Here is a 14,106-nt window from a genome sequence, read left to right as displayed (position 1 = left end):
AAAAAAAAACTAATTTTGAGAGAACATTACATTAAAAAAAAGCTATTATTCATTAAGGATAAGGCTGAGTAGTCAACCAGATGCAGTTCTGAATGCTTGCAGCAGAACTAGCATGCAATAACTATGACATGGGATTACAGGATGGAGAAGCTTAATCCTAAATCTGCTTGCCTTTAAAAGAAAAAACTTCCCAAATTCTCTACTGTTTACTTTTTAACTTTAAGGCAACAAACCTTTTTAGACTCACAACAAGTTTTGTTTTATTGGGTAGTCACTACTGAAATGGTAGGAAGTCTTTTGGGATTGGTATATTTTCTTGGAGATATAAAGCTACTCAAATTTTCCTGTCATAACATAAACAAAATACTGCCAAATCAGGGATGCTGCACAAGGGACTTCATCAAGCCTTCGTATACTTTATGCATACATAAGTAGTCACAGTATGGACTGAACTGATAGGTAGTTATTGTTTATAATTCTGTAACTACTACTAAGGGCTCTAGATTTCAAATTTAAATAACAGTATGTTCCCCAAATCCGAAACTTAGAACTCGGTAGTAAACAAAATATTTGTGCAACTTTGTCTGAATAATTTACACATGAGAATCCTGAAACCCATTAGTAGACCAGTAGATCAGATTTTCAGTGATGGCTGTTAGCCATATTGTACGAGAAAGATCCATATGGTCATTGAACATCAAGAATAGCACAATAACCGCAAGCTCCGTTGAGCTCCCGGGTTCAGAATCCTCTCTCTCCATTTTCTACTGCAACAATGTGCTCTAAACTAGCTCCAAACAAAGCCTTCTAGGTCATCTGCTGGAGATGCAGATGTTTCGTCCTTCTTTTCGGCTCACTGGAACCAGAAATCTGTCATTTTTGTTATGAACTAACGAAAGTGGAGAAATGATACATTCAACCTAGGCAAACTTCGTTTTTTGCCTATGACAAAAAGAAATAGTAATTCTCCACGAGATAGTAACAGCATAGTATTTACATTGGCCTGCTGGGCACTAAAACCTTTGCCAAGATGATAGTGATCCAGGTTTGCAATATATGTTTTTATTATTATTATTACTTTGCTATTTTTTTCTTCTTCAGAGTTTCCCCACCACTTAGTACATCCTTGAAAACACACAAGTGGTGTTGCTGACATAACTCCCTTATTACCTTTGAAATACTGACAAATACCACAGCATAAGGGATGCAGGGGGATGAAAATGGAATTTTAAAAAAGTATTTAAAGTGGGCACCAGTTCATATTTTTACTTATACTGAGGAACACGCTTGAGAATAAACTGATTCTGAAGAAATTACTCAGATATTTAATTTTTCCGGTCTATCCACTTTTTTTTTTTTTTTTTTTTCCTTTACAGCAGCCTCTAATTCTCATATACTGAAGGCCTTGAATTTAATCTAATCTTCAGCAATATATTAAAGTCTGTACTAAATGTGCTTGACCATTCAACCTGTAAACCATCATCCAGAATGAAATGTTCATATGGAATATTAGAATGGAATGATTTGGGGAAAACAACTTACAATTAAGTCTTCCTAAATGAAAAGCAGCTCTGATGAGTTCTCTCTGATTTGGGGAACCTTATGCAATGGATCCACAATCAGAGGGCTAGGACAACAGCAAGGAGAAACAATTGTGAGGAACTATCAAGTCCATCGACTGGGTGAAACATATCCATATGCTTTATGCAAGTTCTTACTGAATCAAAATTAAGGGGCCAAATTCACAAAACAAGTATACAGTGGAATAGAAGCGATGCTTACAGCTTACCAACCTGTCTGAACTACATCCCTTCCTATACTCCTTCAAGGAGAAAAAACATGAAAGGAGAAAAAGTGTCATCTGCTACAGATACTGAATGGACATCTGTCCCAGCTAACAGTCAGAGTTCACATGGAACATCTAGAGAACACAAACCCCAGCAGTGGCATCTGTGTTGTCATCTCTGGGTCACTTCCTAGTGCCTAGATCTGTGTTTGTGCTTTATCTACTTCCTAGTGTAAATTGGCACTAGGTTTGTGTGTGCAGAATTCCTCTGCTCTGCCTGTGGCTTCCATACAAGACATGTGAACTCCCTGTGATCCACTCCAGGTGTATGATGGACTTCTCCTTCAGCGTGAGAGAGATGGCCAAAAAGCACCTTTCCCGGCCAGAAAGAATGACCCTGTGGTCGTTTGGGAATGTGTTTACAAACCCCTCTTTACACAGAATCAGAGAATGGTCGAGGTTGGAAGGGACCTCTAGAGATCATCTAGTCCAACCCTCCTGCTCCAGCAGGGACACCCAGAGCACATGGCACAAGGTGGCAACCAGGTGAGTTTGGAAGAGCTCCAGAGAAGGAGACTCCACAGCCTCTCTGGGCAGCCTGTTCCAGGGCTCTGTCACCCTCACAGCAAAGAAGTTCTTCCTCACATGGAGGTGGAACTTCCTGTGTTTCAGCTTGCACCCATGACCCCTTGTCCTGTCACTGAGCACCATGAAGAAGAGTTTGGCCCCATCTTCCCTACATTCAGCACTAAGGTACTTGTACATTTTGATCAGATCTCCTCTCAATCTTCTCTTCTGTAGGCTAAACAGACCCAGCTCACTTTCCCAGTGACCCAGTCTTTCCTCAGATGCTCTAATAGATACATGCTCTAGACTAATCTGAGCAGGAAAAGAATCTCCTCACATACAGATTTTGCATTCTGTCCTTTGATGCTCCTAAATCAAACCATTGCAAGTCTGGCATGGATGTTTCATTCTGGAAAATGCTGACTAAGGTAGGGTGATCTGCTATCAGGGCCCTGTGGACTCAGTAGCAGAGCCCTGCAAATATTGCTTCATCATGCAAACAGGCATGTCACCTTTGTGCAGGCAGGTGGTGGTGTGAGTGGTCTCTAGGCATCACCATCAAGACGAAGTGAGACAGCACTTGTGACAACTTAATGCTGACTGAGTAACATCAACACAAGTCTTCTTTTCTGTTGTAACTGTCTTCAGATGTCAGAAGATATGGATCTGAGATTGAAAAGACACTTTTGACAGCATAATGGCTGAAACAGTTTTGAAACATTTAAAGCAACAATAAAACGTAAAAAGGGAAAAAAGGGATGAGGATAATGGGGTGCGACTTCTCAAAGGACAGGTGGTTTCATTTCTTTGAATAATTCTGAATTTTGTGGCTTTGAAACTGCTACCTTCTCAAATGTCAAGTCACAATTTTGCACAAAAAGTCTGCCACGCACCTAGGCATCTTCTAAAGGTAGCTAGCTTGTATCATTTTGATTATAACTTTTTCCTGTTATGTTGGTCCCACTTGCAGAGGCATAATCACTTCTTTTGGAAGATTTTGTACGATGCTTATAGATCTGTTGCACTGTTCATCTTTCTAGGATCACAACTCATTTCAAAACACACAGTAAAATGGAATTATAGATTTAGAGCTATGTATATTCATCCTAGAAAAAACAGGAGTGCAGTCCTTTAAACACATTCAGCAACCTATCTCCTTGAAAACTAGAGAGATTTTGGTATGATTTTGGCCTATTGAAAAAGAAAGGAACAAAACAAAACTTTGAAACAAAATGCTCTGTTTTCATCCCTAGGCCCTCTATAGGGCATTCCTACATCCTCTGTAGAAGCAACCCTCAGAAAGGAACCAACAGATATAAAAATGTGAATAATGTTGTAGCAAATTATGATGATACCAAAATTGTAATCACAGTGATTTGCATTTTTGCAGACTCCATGTTTAACCTGTGACTTTGTAAATGAAGACTTGCAATTTGCCAGAGGTTCTTCTGTTTTTCATTTTTGTTTTTTTTTTTTTTTATAAAATCAATACATTCAAGTTCCCTTCACTACCACTCAGGCAAGGATTTCCTTTTATGGTAATTGATCAAGATCCTTCAAAAGTACCAAAATGAAAAATAAAAAGGAAAGAAAAATAAGAGGAAAAGACTTTAAAATTTGTGTGTAAAATTCATTCCAGGTTTGTTGTATTCATTACTTTGATGTGGAGTTCAGAGGCTATATTAATACTGTACTTCCACACTGCAGTGTGATTGGACTTTCACAACGCTGTACCACACAAATTAAAGGATGCTTAAAAAAAATTTTTTTGAATTTATGCCATTGTGCAGGGAGTAAAGTAATTAAAACAAATTTAAAAATCATTAAGAGAAATAGGTAATGCTGTAACGCCTTTTTTTTTTTAAGTTTTCCTCCAAATATTTAAGCTTTCTTTTTCCTCTGTCACACATTAAAACATTTCCCCTCTGTTAGAAATAAACCTATAGGCCCAGCTCTGTCATGGCATTGAGCAGGCAGTTGGATACGGTAATGCATGCCTGAAGCCTTCACCAAGGATGATAAGCCTGCATGAATTTTACGAGTCTCAGTATCAAGGTTGCCCTCGCCCAAGGGATTTAAGAATAAGGGGGGAAAAAAGAGAAGGCAGATGTATGAATAACTGGCATTGTAAATCTTCACCGTGGCAACCTACAGCTAGAAAAAGTCTGTGATGGGTTCATGACTTGAGAAGAAAGCGACACAGCAGAATGTGAATGGATTTTCTTCAGCTACTTAATACACTGCTTAGAGCAGCTTAAGGGTGTGCGTGTGAGAGCGTGTGTGTGTGAGCGAGAGAGTGTGTGCGTGTGTGCAAGGAGGGGGGCATCTGTGGAAATGTGTTAGGAGGAATTACTAGTGTTATACAGCTTGCGAGGGCTTTTCTTTCTTTCTTTCTTTCTTTCTTTTTGGGGGAGGCTGTAGGGGAGGAGGAATACCGTTTAGTCTCAGAATATAAATGACTGGATTTTGCTTGGGAAAAAAAAAAAAAAAAAAGATGGTGGGGGAGGTGCACCGAATTATGCAGGCAAGTAACAATGAGCAAATTGGACCCTTAACAATACAGCACAAGGTCATCGCGAAAGTCACCCGAGTGGGGTGGTGGGGGTGGTTGGTTGTAGAAAACAGATCATGATAAATAGCTTCCCATTTTGCAAAATCTGGTAGTTAATGAAAATAAGATGCATTTGAGTTGTCTGTGAACACCTGATTTTTTTTCCCTCTTTCTCTCTCCCTCTAACGCTCTCTCTCTCAGGTCCTGCTGATGTATGAAAGCAAAGCAGTGACTCTAATTGTGCAATTATAAAACGGAAATGATGCAGGTTTGGCAACACAGAGAAAGAAGGCAGCTCAATAACATTGTTTAATAACAAGCAAATAAAGCTCAAAGGGGAAAGAGGTGACTATTTCTGCTTTAGACTCATTAAGGAGCCTGAAACATATTGTAAAAGAGTGATATTTAATTATGGGCTGGACTGATAACATGGAGCAGGGCCTCACTGGGAGAAAGAGACCCTATGCTCCTAGGAGCTAGCAGCTCCAAGCATCAATTACCGTGATTATCTACCCAGTGCTTAGAAAACACACCCGTCTCCCTGTTCTGTCAGCGACCCGTAAACAGGCATTGCATAGGCAAATTTATGGGCACAGTCAGCTGGGGCCAGGTGGGAAAGGGGGCTTCTCATTGGCGACTTCTGTGCAGGAGGAGGAAAGAGGCAAAAGAAAGAAAAATCTGTCTTCTGCACTACTGAAAGAGCAATTTATTACAGAGCATTTGCAGGAGACAGCATTTGTTGCCCTGCTGCCTTTTTTGCCTCTGTTGGCTGTCTAAATGAGAAATGGGAGTATATTAACCAACTCATGGGTTACAGAAGACGGCTTGGCATGGTCCCATCAAACTTAGCTGTGCTCAGGCAGGCCAGAGGTCAAGAGAGCGTTAGCAGCCAAGATTTAGAACCGAGTGCATCTCTTTAACCTTAACTGCTGGGAATGGATGGAGCCACTTTATTTCTTTAGTCAGGAACTTGGTTGCAGTGAAAGATGTCACAAGGAGGAGGGCACCATCCAGCCTGGAGCAGGTGCGAAAGTGTATAGTGTAATGAGATGTAATATTCTTTACGGGTCACATAGATAAACTTAAGAAACATCTTTGTTGGACTGCATCTCCATGTTTGCTATCAGCCTTAGAGGCTACTAGCTGTTTGGACATCTTTGTTGATACATCGTAGGCTAAAAAAATAGAGACTATGAATGAAAGGGGGATACTACATCCAACTGAAGCCATTGAGTCTTTCCATCTCTTTGCAACAAAATGTTTTTCACTGAGGAAAATGCTTAGGGAATGCAGCACACTAATGACAAATGCACTGACATTTGGTTTTAATGAGAGAGAAGGCACAGGTCCCATCATCTTATTCACAGGTTTCTTGCCTGTCCAGCTCTGCCACAAAGTTGGTGCATGGTCTTGAATAATTCACTTCAATCCTGACTTTGTCTTCCCCCTTTCCCATTCCCTGTTGGGCTGTGAAATCCTTGAAACAGCAAGGCCTCTTTATATGACCAGACAGGGCAGAGGATGGTTTGCCTCTATTCTCAAGTCAAATTCACTCTGGGTGTGAATCCTTTCAGGTCATTGTGTACTTATGCATGAAGGGATCCACGCAGAGGATCAGTTCTCAAATTAGTGGGCAAATTATGTCACTTACTTACTTTTAAAAATAGTATTGCCTATATGCCCAACTGGGCACCCACTTTGCTCGGAGGTTATGGCTGACATTCTGAAATTCTCTGAGTCACTCAGAAATGTGGAAATGGGAAATTTATCTTGAAGGAAGGACAAAATTACATCCCATGTATCTATAGAAATGGAGATGTGTTTTGTTGAAATACAGTTTTATTTGTTTATCTATTCTCAGAAATGCTTCTCAAATATTTAGGCAGGTCAGGTGGTCGACATCTAGGGACCTCTACTGTGGCTATGCACTGACTTCAAACAGGGAGTTAAGTAATGAAAAGAAGGAGTTCAAGAAACTTAAAAGCAAGTATAGAATTCCTGGCACTGGGAAAGAAAAGATTATTTGGGATAAGCCTGCTTCTTTTTCTGTTGGACCTGTTGAACATTTAGCACAGTGGTGCTTGATCCGTAGCAGAGAATGAGTACAGAATTAATAAAGCATTTGTATGTTTAACAAGAATAAGATCTCGCTGGACTGATGTGAGACGTGTACGGAATCCCCAGGGGCTGCCAGTCCATCCCTTAGCAGCTATGTAGGTAAGACTACATTTGTGCTGGCCAGAAACTACATACACAGGACAGACCAGGAGAAAAAATAGAGAGACAGACAGCTGAAAGGACACAGTAAGTACAGTATCATCTAGAATAATACGTTCTCAAATCCGAAAAGGATCTAACAAGTTTGTAATATTGGCCTGCTCATTGGGAAAAGGAGAACCTACATCTTGCTAAGGCAAGCTGTGGGAGAAGTTAAACTCAGTTTAATAGTAATAAATAATAGGCAGCATACTCTCAGCTCCCCAAATAAGTGAGCACCTTGCAGGGAGTTGCATACTCTTCCCCGCTATCGGCAGCCAATATATGGCTTCAAGTCAGAAGAAAAGTCAGAAGAAAACAGGATAGGAAGTTAAAGGTTTGGAAAAGCTAGTTGGTAAACGACAAGAAAGAGACATTCTACAAGAGTCTCCCAGCTCTGAATTATAAATATGTCCTCTATCCCTCCCCCACATACATGCATGCAGTTGTACACACACAGTTTCAAAGAGCTTGCATATGGTTTGGTCAGGCACTGGACCACTAAAGATAAAGAGAACAATTAAGAATATTGCATAAAAATGAAGCAATTTCTTTGCATCTGCATTCACTGTGGAGATGCCTTTCTCTGAGCCAATTATTTTCAGATAATAAACACAAGGCAATATCAGAGATCGGGTTGTCAAAAGAAGAGAACCTTAAAGAAACTGACAAAGAACAAGAAATCGCCAGGACCAAGCACGGTAAAAGTTAATAAACAGTAAAATGATCAGTAATAAGAAATGCATACTTCCATTAAAAAAAAAGTAAGATTTAAAAGATCCTCAAAAAGGCGATCTTAAGAGCCACAGATCAATTGGCCTTACTTCACTGCAAGACACACCATCTGAAGCAAAAAGTAAAAATAAAATATACTAACAGAGCATCATCTAAGAAAGCGAAAATGCCCTCGTCTCTTTACAGAATCTCTGGCAGACAAAGAGTAGAACAGAACCTTTCAGATGAGCTACTTGTGTTTTTAGAAAGGCATTCCCTAAACAGAATACTGAACAAATTTTAAGCTTCCCACTACTCCTATCTTTCCATACCAACTAGGTATGCTACATTCCAAAAGCACAGGATGGAGGAGCATTTGGGTAGTCCTTGTTCACGTAAGTTTGTATACCCTTCTACAAGTAAAGGAATTTTAGAGAAACAAAGCTCTTCCAGTCAGAATGGCCTCTTTGATCCATGGAAAAGACTCTCAATAATAACATCATTTAATATTTTAAAAGTCAGAATTTTAAAATTTTTATTCCAAACAAAACTGCCCAAAGCAGGAAGACCTTGTCATTTTTTATTCTAAAATCTTGTGTTGTTTTGAATATTGTACATTTTACAGTTGTGCTTGGATTATGGGGTAGATCTAAAGGATGGCCTCAGGGCATTCCTGCAGTGTGAGCAATAAAGTGGCCAAATGTTCTGTAGCTCACCAGTGGACTCCCCGGATCTCTATGCACCCAAACTGTGCTCATATTTATGCTTAACCTACTTTCCAACCACTTCTTGTGCCGTCACAGAGCTTTTGTAGATGCACCACTGGGGGCAGGGAAGAATGCAAAAAAGGAAAAAAAAAAAAAGTGCTCCAATTCTGTAGCTATTCACCTGATTCCTTTGCAAATTTGGCCCTGTATTTCCTGTAATTCACAAGCTGATAGACACTCAGGAGACTCCTAACTGCTAACATTCCTGTCAGCCATGTCCCAAAGAACAAAGGCAAGTTGAAGCATTTTTTAATTCTACCCTCTCAGCTCATCAACGCTGAGTTTACATAAAAATGTATGAACATTACACTACACACACTGCTAATAATCAGAAAATAAAGCTTTGAAGTTTCCTTATTTCCCAGCTACTACCATGACAGATGCTTGCCAGAGAAAACTCAGGGGGCATTTGTTAGCAAGCATTTTGGCTAAGAATAGTGCCCATTGCGCCACTTAATATTTCAGCTATCTCTAGTGTAATCAGGGAACAGCAGTTACTTATTTATCTCACGTCTTGCTCCTTGCTAGCTACCTACTATCGCCAGCATGACCTCTGAAGCACACACATTAATTTTACCTCAGTATTTCTATAGCATCAATTAATAAAAACTGACTATGTTTTCAACAAACGCACATGTACTGATAAATGAGGGTCCTGACTTAATTGCTCTGTAAATTAAGAGCTCACAGTAGTGACAATAGAGAATAGTTTTAATATTTAAAAACTCATTAAATTTGTGTACATTTTGAATAATTAAAGTCACACGGCCACTTTAAAGAGCTAATTTAAGTTTAATTCTTAAATGTATATCACAGGAAAAATTGATCTGTTGAAAATTATAGGCTAATTTTCATAACAACTTAATTCTATTATTTCTCTTAAATTCTGCATACAAAGATATATATATATATATATATACATGCCCCTTCTGCCTGCCAGAAATTCTTTATAACTGCAATTCTGTGACAGTGGGACTAAACTGTACTTGTGTCAGATATCTACCTATAAAAACATGAAAATCTAAAGTTAATGGCAATGTGTTCTTCTCTTTTCTGCATTGCATCATATATTTTTTTTTATTTTAATCCCTTAGATCTCATTTATTACATTTAAATATTGGGTGTTTTGGAGAAAACTTTTTTTTTTGTTTATGACTTGCAGCTGTGTAAAGATGCAGTCCAAATGCCCAAGTATGCATTATTTTGATAGGGTTTGAAAGTGTATGTGGAAACCATTGGACCTTTCAATTATGTAAACTCAGGGGACAGTCACAGCTAAGCCTTAAAACTTTCAGTATTACTTTTTTTTCCTCCACTCAGAACACTTATTTTTAAAAGTGAAGTATTATTTTAAAGGATAATAATCAATTTCCAACTGAGAGCTAAGAGTTGTAAGGACGGACAAAAAATGATTCACCAGCCTCACTTGATAACTTTTGTGGAGTTCAAGGGGACAAGTCAAATAAGAAAATTGTTTCCCTAGCTTTAGGATCTTGCTTAGGACAGAAACAAACCTTAGTTATAGCAATCCACCTTTGTGCAGTTAACTTTTCTTTCTCCTGTGGCTCATATGTCAATCTTCATATTGTTACTAGTATTTAATCAGTGATTAAACTGCCATAGAGTAAATACGGACAGATTGTGCTACAACATTGCTAGGTTCTTTCAATATTATGAAGCGTAATATTCAGGTAGGTGCTTAGATATCAAAGTGATAGACACTTAATACCTAAAATAAATAGAACGATTCCTGCTGAATCGTTGCAAAGTGACTTAAGTGTCTAGCTGGAGACAAGCAGATGGATTGTTGTTCGCTGACTTTATTAAAGAGTACAAATGCTATGTGACTATCCATATGCATTTGCAAAATTAATTCCCTTTTGTGCACTGATTTTGTAAGAAGATTCAGGGAAAACAAGTTGTAGGAGAGAAAAGGGTCAGTCATGGCCTCCAAACATCGCATTTAAACCACTATTTTAAAATTTTTGCATAATATACACTTTAAACTTTTAGTTCTGAGTAGTCCCATAGGAAAACTCATTTCTGAAGTTATTCAGGTGGACAGAAATTTGTTGCATTACTTATGTCTGCTCAAAATAGTTCAGATTTTCATTGTGGGACACTTAAACTGCTCACAGATTTGTCAGCAATTATTTGGTGTGATCTTTCCTCTAATGACAAAGACAGAAATGATGTAATCCTTCCACTTCTCTAAATGCCTTGCTTATTCATTCAGATTTCATACTTCTAATGACAGCGCTGCATGGGAATGTCACAGCCCGGTGATTCTCTACTGTAACCCCAAGTCTTTTTCAGCCTCACTGCTTCTCAGAGCAGAACCCCTCTCCTGAGAAATGTGGACAACATTCTTTCTTCATAGACGTATGTAGCAATAAAATTTATTTTGTTTGAACGGGTGTCCAGCTTTCCAAGGGGTTCCAATCTCCCTAGGGAGTAATGCTGTACTGATATCATCATTTACTTCTCTAATTTTTGCGTCATTTACTAACTTTGTCAATCACCAGTTCATATTTTCTCCCTGGTACTTGATAGGATGTTAAACAGTGAAAAGGCACAGCTTATCTTTGTGAGACCTCCCTAGAACCACACCATTTATACTGATATTTTGTGAGACTGGTGAACTACCTTGAATCTATTCAAAATCTGCCACATATATTTTATATTGCTTTATTTTAGTAATTTTATTTCATACAGGTCAAGTGAAAAGCCTAACCTGTATCTAAGTCTATCATGCAAGTTACCTGTGATAACTAAACTTGTTATCTTTCTGTACCATGATTCACAAGGGCTTATTACCAGATTCATGATTTGATGCAGCCATATGTCAGCTTCTTCTCTATAGCACAAGAGAAACAAAGGCCAGTGAAACCAAGGCTATTTGGAGGCCTCAGTTGTTATTGTCTCATTTTAGGTACGAAGAGTTTTATCCTGACCATGATAACTCCTGGTTTTCCTATGTATGCATACTGCCTGGATGAAGGAAAGGGAAACAACAGACACTTCGGTTTTCTAATGAATCCACTTCTCAGTTTTCCACTGGGAACAAAATTGTATTTAATCTAGACCTTTCTTTCTCTGGTGAGTGTTGTTCTGTGTGGAAATTCGTAAACAAAAGGTAAACATTGGGAATAAATCAGAAATGCAACAATATAAATTTGAAATATACATACTGTACTCAGATCCTTATTCATTTTTCCTCATCTTTCAAAATAGGGAAGTATTCCTCAGCTTAGCCTGAGAACAGCCTACACATTATGTTCTTAAGGATAAGCTTTTAAGAATCGTAACACATGTGGTTGTTTTATTATTCCATGTAAAATACTGATTTTTTTCACTCAAGTCCTTATATCAGCCTAAGATTTATTTCTAGAGTGTATTTGGCCTTTTTTCGGCAGCCTCTAGGAAGACTGCAGAACCTATACAGAGACACAATGCTGGTGCAGAAATCTCCTCACATATTTTTGGTCATAGCTCTGGGGCCTTACATGGAAAAGGAGAATCTTTATAGTGTCTGGTAGCACTTTACAGAGCACCTGGATTTTTTTGCATAACGTTTTATGCACTTAACTCTTTGTTGGTAGCATTCTTCGTAGGTAATGAGATATCTTAAAATCATGTGTAAAGTAATAAGGCTGTCTAATGGTGTTACCGGACCTAATGTATTTATTGCAATCAGTAGAGAAAAAAAATATAATCATAATAACATCTCGGAACTGTGTTTAATGCATGTAGCAAATATTATGAATATACCAATAAAGAAAAGCTACTGTAGGAAGAAGAAATGTACAAGCCTAGAAACAAATAGAATATGTGGGACTCTGGTGGAAAACTTTATTTTCTGTGGGGTTTCAAGTCATTATATGGGAAAGGTGCAATTTTCTGTTAAGCACTAGTATTTAGATTTTATAGTCATGGGTTGTAACCCAGTACATGTAACCAGTGTAAGAAGCTTAAAAGATGGGTTGACAGTATGTATTTTATATTATACTCGGTAGGATGTCTCCATTAGGGTCATTAAAGGCAAATAGAAGCAAAAGATTTGCTAATATATATTAGAAAATGGAACTTTTACATCAGCCAGCCATGCTTCATTTAGAATGGGTTTTGTTTGATGTTTTCTTTGCCTTATTTTGCTTTTTACTTTAACAATGCTGTTGTCGTGCACTGCCCTCCTTCAGCATTTTCTCTGTTCTCGCATATCCAGACCAATCTCTTAGGAGCCCATCAAAATCTTCACAGCTTATCATAGATCATTTACATATTCACAGATGATATCATAATGTTGTTGGGAAAAAAAAGACCATTCACTGACCAAAGTAAATTTATCTTTACTTTAAAAAACAACGATGACAGTATTCTAAGATGATATATGTGTAGGTGTGTGCATATGAATCGTATATGTAAATATGAATATTATATACATATACAAATATAACATTTTATATATATATATAGAGAGAGAGAGAGAGAGAATATATATTAAGGTATTTGGCTTTTGCTGTCCCACCTTCACACTGGCCATTATGTTGCCAGTACTGGACCTTGCTGTGCATTAAAATTCCCATTGTGGTCCATTACCACTTCCTCCATTGACAGCTCTATTGCTTCATGAGCTATTGTGATAGGTGTGACATTGATTAGAGACACTAGATACACATTAACAACATCACAGCATGCATAATAAACAAGGTGCCTGTTAGTGTATGCTAAAAATGGCCACAGAAGTGTGTAACCCACCAAAAAGCCCCGTGTCAGGATCTGGGGAGCATCCCTGCTCCCGGAGGTTTGCTGCCCCACCTTGGGGCTGGCACAGCCACTGACCTGACCTGTGGTGCCTGCCTGTCACGTTCTCATCCTCATCCCATCCCATCCCATCCCTGCAGCAGAGCCTGATGACTGCCCTGGTCGCTCCCACATGCCCCAGGAGCTCCCTGGGAGCTCACTCAGCACCAGCCCTGGGAGCCCTTGGACCACGCTGCAACCTGGTGGTCAGCTGGCCAATGCTGTAGGAACTGAAAGGATCTTGGCAGGAAATCAAATTTGTTTGCTTGCTTGTTTTCTCCTCCCTGCAGTCAGCCTGAAAAAGAAAAAATGAGGTGCTCCTGAACAAGCAGCTCTGCAGCTGTCCAGATCCTCCTCCTCCTCCTATATCTCCTGCATGCCAGCTATAGCTCCTTCGGTGATGGTTCTCTGATCAATGCCTGCTAAAACGAATGGAAACTTTTCATTGTCATTAATGAATGTTGATTCTGACCTTACACCTCAGAAGCAGAAACATGACAGCTGCATTGTTAGAAATAGATGGATATCTTTGGGGCACTTTGCTCCAAATGCACTAATTTGAGAGTATGCAAGTTGGAGTAGCATGAAGAGTATTAGTCCCCTTAGTGCAGCAGTTCTTCAGTGAACAGGGAAGAAATGGGTCTTCTCAGACAGAAGAAATA

The 14,106-nt window shown here is 38.9% G+C and overlaps 1 pseudogene; it reads right to left on the bottom strand.

Moving 5' to 3' along the window:
- The window catches only part of LOC104569018 (uncharacterized), a 173,289-nt pseudogene extending 159,757 nt beyond the window's left edge, over positions 1-13,532 (bottom strand).
- Positions 13,533-14,106: the final 574 nt, after the last annotated feature.

This window comes from Tinamus guttatus, unplaced genomic scaffold (assembly GCF_059628265.1).
Source record: "Tinamus guttatus ecotype Peru unplaced genomic scaffold, ASM5962826v1 Tinamus_guttatus_pri_ptg000030l, whole genome shotgun sequence".
NCBI classification, from domain to species: domain Eukaryota; kingdom Metazoa; phylum Chordata; class Aves; order Tinamiformes; family Tinamidae; genus Tinamus; species Tinamus guttatus.
Note: the sequence above shows the minus strand (reverse complement) of the source record. Positions and strands in the feature narration are given on the sequence as shown.